We start from the raw sequence: 13,377 nt of genomic DNA, 5'->3' as shown, positions 1-13,377 counted from the left end.
ATCACCCAGGTGCCCCCAAATAGCTCATCTTTTAAAGCCTTAGTGTTACTGCCCACTGCTGTCATGGCTGTTTGCTCACGTGTTCCGGTGCCCCTGGATTCCTAGCAAACTGGAGAGCTTCTGTGGCACCACATGTGTCAGTGCATCTTCTTTCAGAGTCTATTCAAAGACAAAAGGAGAAAAGTTAGGGAATTAAAATTGATGCTAATGTTGGAGGGGAAGACTGCCAATAGATTAAAAAACTAGTGTAAACACTGTTTCCTTTAATGATTTACTGTCAGGCATTGGAGTGTTTCTGCTACTTAATAGTTGAGGACCAGCTATTTATAGGACTGCAGATGTCCTCTAAACTAGGTGTCCTATGAAAATGGTTGCCAGAGCTATGGAGACTAATAAAGGGACTACGCTGCTACTGTGCATTATGTCCGTCTGTAATCCTAAGAGCAGCAACAGTTGAGTTTTTCTAATGATAAAATGATGACAAGTTTATATTTCAGTTACTGAGTCGGAGTTACCTACCTTAAGGGACGTTCGTTCTTTACCAAAGGCCATGAGAATGACGGAAACAAAAAGGTTAATGATCACAAGTACCATCAAGAAGACACTGGTGAGAATCAGAAAGGATCCCAGGATTGGGTCTAAATCAATAACCTGGAAAGAGACAAAATATTTTGATTTTAAACACTGACAGTTTAACTTCTACTTTAAAAATGTAAGTTATATGCTAATGTTTGGGATATACTCACATAAAATATTTGATGGAAATTAGGGAGAGAAGCAAAACTATTAAAAAGGAAAATGCTTTTGAGTGGACAGAAGAACATGAATGACAGGCTTGATGGGTATAAAAATAGTTGACTTCAGGGCTTTCACAAGAAAACCGGTAAGTCACAGTGGCACTAAATCACTAAAATGATTTAAAGCCCATGTGAGTTTTGACACCTCTGGAAAATATAAGCACAGAAGCTTGAAAGTAGCAAAAGCATATGGAAAGAATAAACATCAGAAATCATAAAAATTGTTTCTGCCATTCTAAGAACCTCTATAAACCGGAGCATTCCAATAAAATTTAACAAGTTAACCATAAAAAAACTGGCTTTTACTTTGTTTTTTGGGGGTTTTTTTGGTGTTACCTTTTCAAAGTAAGTACTGATTTTTGCCATTCTTTACTTTTCAGCGTGAAGAGATCATTCTCAAATACAGGACCTAGGGTGGTTTCCGTAAGAGTAGTTTACATGTTCATTTTAACAAATGATGTTTATTTTCCCTTGGTATTGGCTCATTCACTGTTGCCATTAGGGTACTGTTAAAAAACAAAACAAAACCAAAAACCAGCAACAGCCCAACAACTTAGAGGAGGAATGCTTAAAATAAATATCACTGATGGAAATCTGTATGACCAGATATTGCTTAATTATAACTATTCTAGGTCAACCAAGTAATTTGCACCATTTTTCTTATACTAGTATACTCCATTTTCCTTCTCATTGTATTATGATTAGAGGTTTTTTTAAGTCAAAAAGGAGGTGTTCGCAAAAGCTCATTGTTTTGTTACTTCCTTAAGTGTCTTAGTATATAAAGTGTTCCAAGGGTGAAGACTTCATTCCCTAACTGAACCTAGAACTGTAACAAGTCTTTTTCAGATCTTAGGAAGGTGAGAACTTTCCACGTTAGAAACTATGTGAAGAAACTATGTAAACTTGCCCATTTTAATTACTAACATTTGAGGTCTAGATTTTCAAAAGGTTAGACTTCATGAAAATCTTTACAATTTCACTAATTTGAATTGTAGTTTTTTCTGTCCTGATCAAATCTATATATGCTAGGGCCCCAAATCCTCATCTGGGTTTCCTATTTAATATAGAAGAGAGATTTGTGTTGGTAGTTCTTGGGGGAGAATAATAGCCTCTCTGAAATAAGCATTGATTAACTATGAACAGAAATATTGCTGTTCTTTCTGGAATTGTACCTCCCTAATTTTTTTTAAAAGGCATTTTCATTGTATACTTCAAAGGGCCACTGAGAAAGAAGCAGCAAATAATACTAATCTGGCCAGGTTATGAGAGCATAAATTCAGGCCCAGCGTCCTGAAAATAAGACTAAGAAGTGAGGAAATTGGGACTAAGTGCTTGAAAAGGGGACACATTTCTGAAAGTAATAGCCCCTCAAGTTGTATGCATAGCACCCATGTGCAGTGGTACAGAAGGGGCTGCTGTTGTAAGCAATTCTTGCCTTGTAAACAAAATAGAATCCTGCAGGGAAGCCAGGATGGGGGTTTTCACCTCCTCGTGATGAGAGATTCCCATTAGGAGACCAACAACAGTCACTGTTCAGCTGAAGAAAGTCCGGTAGTCAGAGACGCTCCAGCCGAACAGCAGGTTAAACTGAAAAGGAGAAATACTAATTAGAGGGTAGAGAGCAGTAAGGCTGAAGTCACCTCTTTCCCTCCTGGCTAGATAAGGAGGCCAACACAGGATCAAAGGGGCTGGAAATCAAAGAAATGCCTTACTGGCCATTCAAGTCACTATGCCTTAAAAAAAATTCCTTTGTAATTACATAGCATTTTCCTATCAATTTATTTGACCTTCACATCACCCTGTGAGCTAAATTTGAGGAGATGAGACAGATGTCTGCGTTTAAGTCATACTGCTGGTTAAGTATGGAACTACAACTAAAAACCAGCTTTCTTACTCCACTGTTTTTTCCAAAACTCATTGCCAACTTGAACTGATGGTTTTCCGTATATAGTGCTTTCTTGGGAAGCAATGTGATTCCAAGGCCACAGCATTTGGGAAAAGACACTGGGAATGAGGGCTTACAGCAATGGCGTAGCCTGTGAGCAGGATCAGGATGACCAGCAAGAAGCCCACCACCTCGTCCCAGGCTTTGCTGAGTGTTCTACCGATGACCTGCAGCCTGGGGTGATGGTGCAGCAGGTTCCACAGCTGAACAATTGCCAACAGAACCAGGAAGCCGATGAGGTGAACGACTGCTGAGTTTACTTTTATTGCCTCATAGAAGCTGATGAACCTGTACCAAGGAAGGCCCACAGTTACTCAGCTGGTGTCTGCCATCCATTTCTCCAGTGCTTCCCCTGCTTAAGTGTAGCAGCTCTGTGAGTCCCATTGGGTCAAATACTTGTTGATGCAAGAACTCTCCTTTCCAGTGTGGCCTCCAGTACTTGTGGATGTGAGAGCATTGGCCAGAGGCCATGTATTTGGTTGGGAGATCTTAAGAAACCCTGAAATACAACCACCAGTAGATTACTCAAAATTCATTCTGCAAATCAAGGCCAGCCTCCTCCGCTGCTCTGCTTTGAGTTAAATGCCCAGTCTCGAGAGGAGTTAGCCTCATGAGATGTGCCATTATGCTAGTCTGTTTTCTGTAGCACTCTAATCCTATATTCTCTGGGGGTAATTGATCTCATAGGTGTAAGAGTGCTAAAAGTAGAAAGATGATTGATCGGGACGCCTGGGTGGCTCAGTCGGTCCTGGGATGGAGTCCTGCATCAGGCTCCTTGCTCAACACGGAGCCTGCTTCTCCCTCTGCCTGCCACTTCCCCTGCTTGCGCTTGGTCTGACAGACAAAAATTTTTTTTTTTTTTAATTTTTTTATTTATTTGACAGAGACACAGCGAGAGAGGGAACACAAGCAGGGCGAGTGGGAGAGGGAGAAGCAGGCTTCCCGCGGAGCAGGGAGCCTGATGCGGGGCTCGATCCCAGGACCCCGGGACCATGACCTGAGCTGAAGGCAGACGCTCAGCGACTGAGCCACCCAGGCACCCTGACAAATAAAATCTTAAAAAAAAAAGAGATGACTGATAAACTAGAAGTGAGTGTTACGTGTGAAACATTCATAATCTTGTGTTGCAGCAACTAGGTTACGTGGAAAGACTCCCACAGATAGAGCAAATTGGCACTTGATCACAACTGCTTTAGTGTCTAAGACCTAGGCAGTGCCATATGGCAAGATGGACCTCAACTGTCAACATCATTTAAACTGCACACCCTGTCCCTGCATAAATGGCCCTCTGTAAGGATGACCTGGGATATTTTCTCATTATGCAGATCAGCAGTCCAGACTACTGGCCACTGAAAAAATAAAGTACCACGTGGCAATACTTGGTCTGGGAAATAGATGCTCTTCCCCATGGGAAAGACCACAGAAGGTGTCCAAAGGGGCACCAGAATGTCTCTTAAGTATGGATAAGCTAATGGATGGACATCCCTACCCAGAAAGCAACCCCCTTTGGTTTTAGAAAATGCACTGGGTTGTGGTTTTATTTAAAGGATGATCATTTGCCATGCCTCAGCCTTTAGTCTTTGGCCAGGGTGCAAAATAGGACTAATTCCAGGTCCTTGCTATATGAAATTTAAATGCATTACCCTTGATAAGCACATACCTAAGTATTATGAAGGCAGAAGAGATTTTCAATGTGATAAGCAGTATAAACAGTTTCTTAATTATTTTCTCAGTTGTGGACGTTCGTCTGAGTTCTCTATTTAACTCTGGTATTATACAATATAGGTCTGATAGAGCAGTGGAAGAGGAAGGAGAGTTTGAAAGAATACTTGTTTGTAATCAGGAGACTTTAGACACTGAACAGGAATAGACTGTGCTCCTCAGGCTCCCTCTTACCTGTCCCGGTCATAGTGCTATTGTGCCATGTTTTTCTTACGCAGAGAAGTTAAGCTTCATGTCAGGACCCAGGAGGACAAAGCTAATGAGGATTATGCTCGTGTCCAGAGTGTTTCTTTTCCTAGTGAAGAACCTCCACCTCTGCTGTTTCCGCCGATGACCCTAAACAGAGACCCCACAGTCACTACTGCTTGCCTTAAAGATTAGCCAGGTCTTTCCCTAATGAAGTATTTTAACACTGGCAAAACACTAAGCTGGGGATCTGTCAAATCTAACTTGGACACAATGGGTTATGGTCTTGGTTCTGCACGATAGTCACTCAGCTGCTGCTTATAGAAAAGCTGGCTTTCTCTAATACAACTTGCATTGGACATACTCATTATTTCATTCTTGTTGCTTAAATTTAAAAAGGTTATCAAATTACTTATCAAGCCTGAAAATAAGATATGTTGTCCTAAGATACAGATTCTTTTATTTAAAAGAAAAAAAAATTTTTTTTAAGATAGATTCTGTTTTGGTGCCATTTACCTGTACTTTTGAGTACTTGCTCTGTTCATCATATTTTCAATTCTTGCTGTTACCTTATGTAGGGATAATACAACTGTACAAAAAAAGTAATATTCTTTTTACAGCCTTAATTCCTTAACTCTCGAAAACTGGAAGAGCTACTTGGTGGAAAGCCAGTCAGCCTTTAGCTGAATTCAGGCTCTGGAAAGGACCAAAGTCATAGCCATAATTCTTGTAATAGCTCATTGTGGAGCTCCCCTGATGACACGGGAAATCTTGAGAATTTCTTACATCTGACGCTTTCAATTCACCTGTACAAAGGCACAGTAACAGACTAGTAGGTAATAGATGACTTGTGAGATGAGAGACCAAGCAAAGTCCTTCTTTGATGCCTCAAGGGAAGTTAAAGTGTCCAGTCTCAGCGAGGGGAAGAACGCACCTGAGAACAACAAAGAACACCTAGAGTCAAGAGTCTTCAAAGCTTGTGCCCTCTTCCTTTCAAGTTCTGTCTTTGAAATCAGTGCAACTGTTCCTGGATTATCTCTCTCTTTTTTTAGATTTTATTTATTTGAGCGAGAGAGCATGTGTGGGGGAAAGGGCAGAGGGAGAGGGAGAGAATCCCAAACAGACTGTGCTGAACATGGAGCCTGATGTAGGGCACAGTCTCACAACCCTGAGATCATGACCTGAGCCAAAAGCAAGAGCCAGTCACTTAACCGACTGAGCCACCCAGCTGCCCCACGTGGATTATCTATTTCAACTGTTCCTGAATCTCTACACTTCACTTGGTATTTCCTCTAGAGCTCTCATGGATATTAACTGAGATCACACATGCATAACTATTGGAGAAATGCACTGTTTGCACTAGTCAGTAGAGGGGAAGGATATACTTGCAATCCTACCTCGAGGGTACTGTCTGTGACTTCAGAGCTGTTAACAGGTGTTGCCCTTGCCAAGCGAGAACAGGTGCAGAGATGCACCGACTAGTTGTACTCTTGCCATATGATGTTTGGTAGAGAACTGATGACTGCAATGTAAAGTGTGGGGAGAATGGAATTTAAAGCTCTTTAAAATTAGTATGATGAAAGTGCTCTGAGCCATTTCAAATTTAGTTACTTTTTAAAAGTAACTGAAGTAATATCCCATGAATACTAATAGTTTCCTGGGGATACTCAGACATTTATATAAGAGTAGACTAAAAAGCCTCAGATTCTACCTAGAAGGACAGTGAGACAGTTGTTTATAAAATCACGAAAGGTCTTGTGAATATAAACTTTCATAAAGCCCCAAAATATTAGAATTAAGATGTGTCCCTTATAGTAGAAAGTACATTTAAGAATAAAAGGAGGGGCGCCTGGGTGGCTCAGTTGGTTGAGCGACTGCCTTCGGCTCAGGTCATGATCCTGGAGTCCCTGGATCGAGTCCCGCATCGGGCTCCCTGCTCGGCGGGGAGCCTGCTTCTCCCTCTGACCCTCCCCCCTCTCATGTACTCTCTCTCTCATTCTCGCTCTCTCAAATAAATAAATAAATAAATCTTTAAAAAAAAAAGAATAAAAGGAATTCCTACTTCACATTTTTAGCTCTTAAGACTGGGACTTTCCCATGTTTACTTAGCCCTCTTTGTTTTTTTGTTTTGTTTTTTGGTAGTTACTAACAATAAAAAACCCTATGAAGATCCACAGGAAGCCTTCATGCTTCATTTAGAAGTGTAGAAGTCTACTCAAAGTATACAACTCCTGATCAGAAGTAACACCTGGTGGTAAATGGAAGGATACTAGTGGGCAAATTCTGGGGAAGAGAAGACAAAGGAAGTTTGATTAGGAAAGACTTCCTGTTAAAGGTAGGAGAATTGAATATACGAGCTTCCCTCTAATCTCATAAAATGCCACTCTAATGATAGTGACAGGATAAAAAACCCAAAGAAAAAGGAGGGTAGATGACAGCAACAAACTACTGGAAGCTGGAAAACAGAAGAATGACATGGACAGCAGATTCAAGAAAGCTAAAGGCAAAGTCAGCTGTATAGAAAACCCAGAAGCAAACCCAGAAAGGCTGGAAAATTGCCGGCATTAGGTACTTCTGAATGTAAGGTCAGATGAAACTGAAAATATAACTGATTGCAAGTGTGAACATAAACAATTAGATCCCAGATTGCCTCCCTCACCATTCACAACTAGGTATTTGCTATTCTTCCTGCCTTCCACCACACTAAAACTAAAGGTTTATTACCTATTGTTGAACTAGAGAGAATCCGAAGTCAGGAGCACCAGGTCTATTTGCAAGTAGTGGTCTACTGGGAAAAAATTCCGAGAAAGCGTTTTATTTTTATTTTGAGAGAGAAGAGAGAAACAGAGTGTTCACATGAGCAGGGGAAGGGCAGAGGGAGGAGGAGAGAGGAGAGAATCCTAAGCAGGCTCCAAGCTCAGTGCACAGCCCAACTCAGGGCTCTATCTTAGACCCTGAGACCATGACCTGAGCTGAAATCAAGAGTCAGACGCTTAACCGACTGAGCCACCCAGGCGCCCCTAAGAACAAGTTTTTATACTGCATGGTGAGATGCCTCCCAGCCCCTTTTCTCAACAGGCTCTGAGAGGTCTAAAAGGCAGACATCCTCAAAGCAGGAGTTTGGAGGGTCCCTCATTGTGAAAACTGTCCGAAAGACATTGATAACAGTCGACAAGCTCTTTCCATGAACAAAGAGCTTCTAACTAGTATTTGCTTTTTACTGTCTCTGTCTTCAATATGAAAAGACAGCCACATACTGAACCTCAACACTAAAACTGGAGACCAAATAAAAAAAAAAATAAAAGAAGTTCAGAGGCATTAGAGAAAGTGAAGGAGCAGGAGGAAAAAAAAAAAAAAAAAGGCCTGTAACATTCTCAGAGAGTTAAAAGAGGATACCGTGTCCATAAAAGAACAGGATACTATGAAAAAAATATTGTGAGGACAAACACAATTCTTGAAAATTAAATTATCAAGATGAATACTTCAAATTTCAAACCACTTATTGAATTTGTCTCCCAGAAACTAGAAGAAAAAGATGGAAAAGCAAAAATAAGAAAAATCAAAGGATCAGTCCAGGCATCCCAGTGTCAAAATGTCAGGAATACCAGAAAAAAAGAACAGAGAAAATGGAGAAGAAATTAATAGAAATCTGTGAGAAAATTTCTCAGAACCTAAGGACACATTTCCAGGTTAAAGGACTCACCATGAGGAGAGAGAAAGTTCTAAAAACTTTTGGGAGTTGGGGCATCATCATCTTTTTTTTGACAAAGAGAGCACAAGTAGGCAGAGCGGCAGGCAGAGGGAGAAGGAGAAGCAGGCTTCCCAATGAGCAGGGAGCCCGATGGGGCTCAGTCCCAGGACCCCAAGATCGTGAGCCGAGCCAAAAGCAGACACTTAACCCACTGAACCACCCAGGTGCCCCCATCATACTTCTTAACAACAACATGAGAAGCTAGAAGGCAATGGAGCTATACTTTTCAAAATTCTGTAAAAACAACGGTATCCAGAATAATTAGCAATCAAGTATGATGGCAGATAAGAACATTTTTGGACCTTGAAGGCTTAAAAAAATTTACTTCTTCTGCACCCTTGTAGTAATTTCCTGGAGGATATGCTCCAGCCAAATGAGAAAGTAAACCCAGAGAGGAAAACATGGGATTCAGGAGAAAGAAGATCCAACAGAGGAGAGATGTCAAGATAATCCCCAGGATGATAGGGAGAATCCAGGATGAGCGCTGTACAGCAGACCCAAAGAATAACCAATCTGAATTGTACCAAAAGGATGGAGGGCCCCAGAGAGGGCCTTTTATCTTTTAAAAGATAAAATAATAGGTTGCTTGATACTTTTTGAACAGAATGAGATTTTTACTTCTAGGAGGAGTTTGCAAACCAATGCAAAACCAAGCAAATGAAATAAAGGTATTTATAAACTCTAAGGAAAATGTTGTAGAAAAAAAGAAATTGTAATACATTACATGGCTCATCTTTGAGAAATCATTTAGATAATCACAATAATGGAAATAAATATTAAACTAACCATAAATTATTACTATATTGGGAGAACAAGGTAAGAGAAAAGTGTGTGTGTGTTATGTGTGGGTTTAAGAAAGTTAAATGCTCATCATCATAGGAAGAAATAGAGAATATCTAAAACTGAAAATTCATGAAATAAGTAATAAGCATGTTAATTTTTAAATTTCAAAGAACCCGTTAAAAAAGCTGGAGGTAGCTGTCTCTAGGGAAGGGGAGTGAGGTGGGGAGGAAGAGAGGACTGCTAGTTTTTGCCTTGAACTACTTAACTTTTTAAATTATATTTAATACTTTAATTAAAATACTCTTTTAATGGTATAAAATAAAGAAACTGAGCCTTCTCCAGAAATACCCAGGTCAGAGAGAGAAGACAGAAGAGACCTTCGTACCCACATTGTTGGACTCCAAAATCAGGGTCACTACACAGAACAGGTTCACATTAGCATTGAACACCACAAATTCCACAAAGAGGCTTTTGGTACAATGGTCAAGCCAGTGGCTCTGTTCAAGATGCTGCAGAACTCTAGGAAGACAGAAGGACAGGGTCAGCTACTTTCTCCATTCAATCCTGCAAAGGAGAAAAATGCCCTGGCATTTCCAGTATCACATACCAGTTGCAAAGCTACATTTCCAAATATTGTTTGCCTAAGAAGTATTATTACTAATGCCCAAACTTTCACTAGTGTTAGTTAACACAAATATAAATTTAGAAGACTATAAAGATGAAAGTTTTCATAATAGCATTCACATCAGGGTTATATGTTCAAGAAAACGTGTTTGGCGTTTAACATCTAGGGTAGAATTATTTTAGGTCAGCTATCTCTATTACTCTACTTCTTTTTTTTTTTTTTAAAGATTTTATTTATTTATTTGATGGGGCGCCTGGGTGGCTCAGTTGGTTAAGCGACTGCCTTCGGCTCAGGTCATGATCCTGGAGTCCCGGGATCGAGTCCCGCATCGGGCTCCCTGCTTAGCAAGGAGTCTGCTTCTCCCTCTGACCCTCCTCTCTCTCATGCTCTCTCTCATTCTCTCTCTCTCAAATAAAATCTTTAAAAAAAAAAAAAGATTTTATTTATTTATTTGAGACAGAGAGAATGAGAGAGAGGGAGAGAGCATGAGAGGGGGGAGGGTCAGAGGGAAAAGCAGACTCCCTGCCGAGCAGGGAGCCCGATGCGGGACTCAATCCTGTGACTCCAGGATCATGACCTGAGCCGAAGGCAGTTGCTTAACCAACTGAGCCACCCAGGCGCCCTCTACTTCTACTTCTAAATGTTAAATGCCACTCTTTATTTATTTTTTAAGATTTTATTTATTTGATAGAGAGAGCATGAGAAAGCACAAGCAGGGGGAGCTGCAGAGGGAGAGGGAGAAGACGACTCCCCGTGTTTTTGAGTAAATTCTTGCTGTAAATTTAAATGAAGAGATATTTTAAGCCTTTTCATATACAATGATTAAAATGCTTATCACATACAAAAACACTCTAAACTCTCTGGAAATTTGACTATGAATTTTGGACTGATTATGGTTCATGAAGGGCAATGCTTCCTCTTAAATTTGAAGATACAGTTTGCCTAAACTAGAGATACCTGAGTTGAAACTGCTAGGTGTTTTCCCAGATGAGGGAAAAAAAAAATGAGTTTTGGCAAATTGCCAAACCAAAAACATACCTGTGGTTTGAGGTTGAACAAGGAATTTTTAAACTAAAAGATACATTTCCTTAAAAGTCTAAGAAGTGTCACAGACAAGGGCGAGTAGCATTATGGCAGGTGTAACTGTCCTAAGAAGGGACACATCCTGGTTCTCTTGTCCAGGGCTCAGGCTTGCTCACCTGATTGCAGTACACGAGCTTCTTCCAAGTCTCACAACATACCCTCCTCCTGAGTAAGTGGCAAATTCCCCTTGGATAGGATAGCCACCCAGCTTCTCTTGATTCTGATAATGCCAAATGCTGTCTGATTTTGTGATGTTTGTATCAGGGGGGACCCAGTTTTTTGTTTTTTTTTTTACTTTTTTTTTTTTTTTTTAGATTTTATTTATTTGCGAGACAGAGAATGAGAGACAGAGAGCATGAGAGGGAGGAGGGTCAGAGGGAGAAGCAGACTCCCTGCCGAGCAGGGAGCCCGATGCGGGACTCGATCCCGGGACTCCAGGACCATGACCTGAGCCGAAGGCAGTCGCTTAACCAACTGAGCCACCCAGGCGCCCAGGGGGGCCCCAGTTTACTCCATAGTTCTCTGTATCCTCCTAATCTTGGGGAGATGGCTTTGCTTGTTCTTGGGGAGACACTCCAGTTGGAGGGAATAGGGCACTGGGAATGCGAATCTGACGAAGCAGAACATTGCCCAAAAGAAAGGAGTTCCCATCAGTAATAAACCCTAACAAAAAGAGTACAAGAACCGTTTTTATAAATGCTTCATTAAGTTAGTAACAGAAAATGCACATTTTCACCACTATTTTAAAAAATATATTTGGAATTTCTAGCTAATGCAACCAGGTAAGAAAAAGAAATAAGAGGCATAAAAATAAGGAAGTGAAATGATTGTAATTTCTGAATGATACATAGATGATCTAGATAAATCATGAGAATCAACTGAAAGGCATCAGCAAGATGGTGAAATAGGAGGTGCCCTGCTTGCATCTCCTCTCAGCAACAGTAATTTGGCAGCCATCCACAGACTAAAGTGCCTCTGTGGGAGCCTTGGGATCCAAGGGAATTGTGAAACCCCGGTGGAGTCCAAGACTGACAAAGGCCATTCTGAGAAGGGAGGTCCATGCCCAGATGGCTGACTCACCAACTGTGGTCCTGACAACAGACCCAGAAATAGTTCTGTCCCCCTGTGGACTTGGCTACAGCACCTTTTGGTCTTGGTCCTGCCAGCAGCACCATAAAGCAAGGGACCCAGGAGTCACTTCTGCCTGTGTCTCAGATAACAGGCCTGCAGACCTTAGTTCTGAGAGCTAGTCCCTCTCAGCCACAGTCCAAAAGTCCCTGGAGGCAAGCTCACCAAACTCTGTCTGTAGATCCTGAAATAGCCCTTAACTGGACTCCAGCTCCTCTTGGTTATGTAAATGAGCAGACCAGCTAGTCCAGAGACTTGTCAGTGCTCCTGGAGACAAGCCTACCAACCTTGTCTGACTTCAGATCCTGAAACTTCTAACTTGGCTCCAGGCCATCCCAGCCATGGTCAGGGAGCAGTCCTGGTGGGGGACACACTTATCCATCCCTCCAGAACCAGGTCTGTAGACACTGGTCCTGGCTGTGGATCCTGAAGAGCCTGGAGACTCAGTTCTAGTCCTTCTCAGCCACAGTCCAGGGCTCATCCTGCCTGCCCAGGGACCTACCCAGTGACCCAGCAGGAGCCCTCTCAGAAATCTGGTGGGAGCCACACTCATTCTTGCAGCTGGTAATAGGCCTGCTCTACTCCAACCCTCGTCCCAATGCCAGCCCCACTGAACAAGGTTCTGCAGTCAATCCTGTCCACCCAGAGACCAGACCAGATCCACAGCCATCTGAGCCCCTGGTAACAGGCCTACAAATTGTGGACCCCATTGTGGATGTAACAACTGCCACATGACCTGGCTCCATTCCAGATCAATTTAGATTCTGGAGGTAATCTCATGAGCCTGGGGAACTGACAGGAGAAGGTCTTTACTTGCCAAAACCAGTCTGTAAAGACTGGAAAGGGTGTTTGCTCCTTCAAATGCAAAAAACACCAATGAAAGACTATATGGATCACAAAGAATCAAACATGACACCATCAAAGGAAACTAATCAAGTTCCACTAAATGACTCCAAAGATATGGAGCTCTGGGGACTGCCTCAGAATTTAAAAAAAAAAAAAAAAAAAAGATTATTTTGAAGATTTTATTTATTTATTTGAGACAGAGAGAATGAGACAGAGAGCATGAGAGGGAGGAGGGTCAGAGGGAGAAGCAGACTCCCTGCCGAGCAGGGAGCCCGATGTGGGACTCGATCCCGGGACTCCAGGATCATGACCCGAGCCGAAGGCAGTCGCTTAACCAACTGAGCCACCCAGGCGCCCTCAAAATAATCTTCTTAAAGAAATGCAGTGAGGGCGCCTGGGTGGCTCAGTTGGTTAAGCGACTGCCTTCGGCTCAGGTCATGATCCTGGAGTCCCGGGATCGAGTCCCGCATCGGGCTCCCTGCTCGGCAGGGAGTCTGCTTCTCCCTCTGAC

At 42.0% G+C, this 13,377-nt stretch overlaps 1 long non-coding RNA gene across 1 annotated transcript; it reads right to left on the bottom strand.

The window, feature by feature from the left end:
• Positions 1-930: 930 nt before the first annotated feature.
• On the bottom strand, positions 931-11,164 carry LOC145718410 (uncharacterized). The gene is made up of 7 exons (XR_014141788.1): positions 11,009-11,164; positions 9,570-9,703; positions 6,048-6,172; positions 5,457-5,584; positions 4,639-4,800; positions 2,820-3,030; positions 931-2,384 (listed from the first exon to the last, which is right to left on the bottom strand). It is a non-coding gene; the product is annotated as an uncharacterized LOC145718410 (long non-coding RNA).
• Between the last annotated feature and the right edge of the window lie 2,213 nt (positions 11,165-13,377).

This window comes from Leptonychotes weddellii, unplaced genomic scaffold, assembly GCF_054177405.1.
Source record: "Leptonychotes weddellii isolate Sample4059 unplaced genomic scaffold, ASM5417740v2 HiC_scaffold_1531, whole genome shotgun sequence".
In the NCBI taxonomy this organism is placed as follows: domain Eukaryota; kingdom Metazoa; phylum Chordata; class Mammalia; order Carnivora; family Phocidae; genus Leptonychotes; species Leptonychotes weddellii.
Note: the sequence above shows the minus strand (reverse complement) of the source record. Positions and strands in the feature narration are given on the sequence as shown.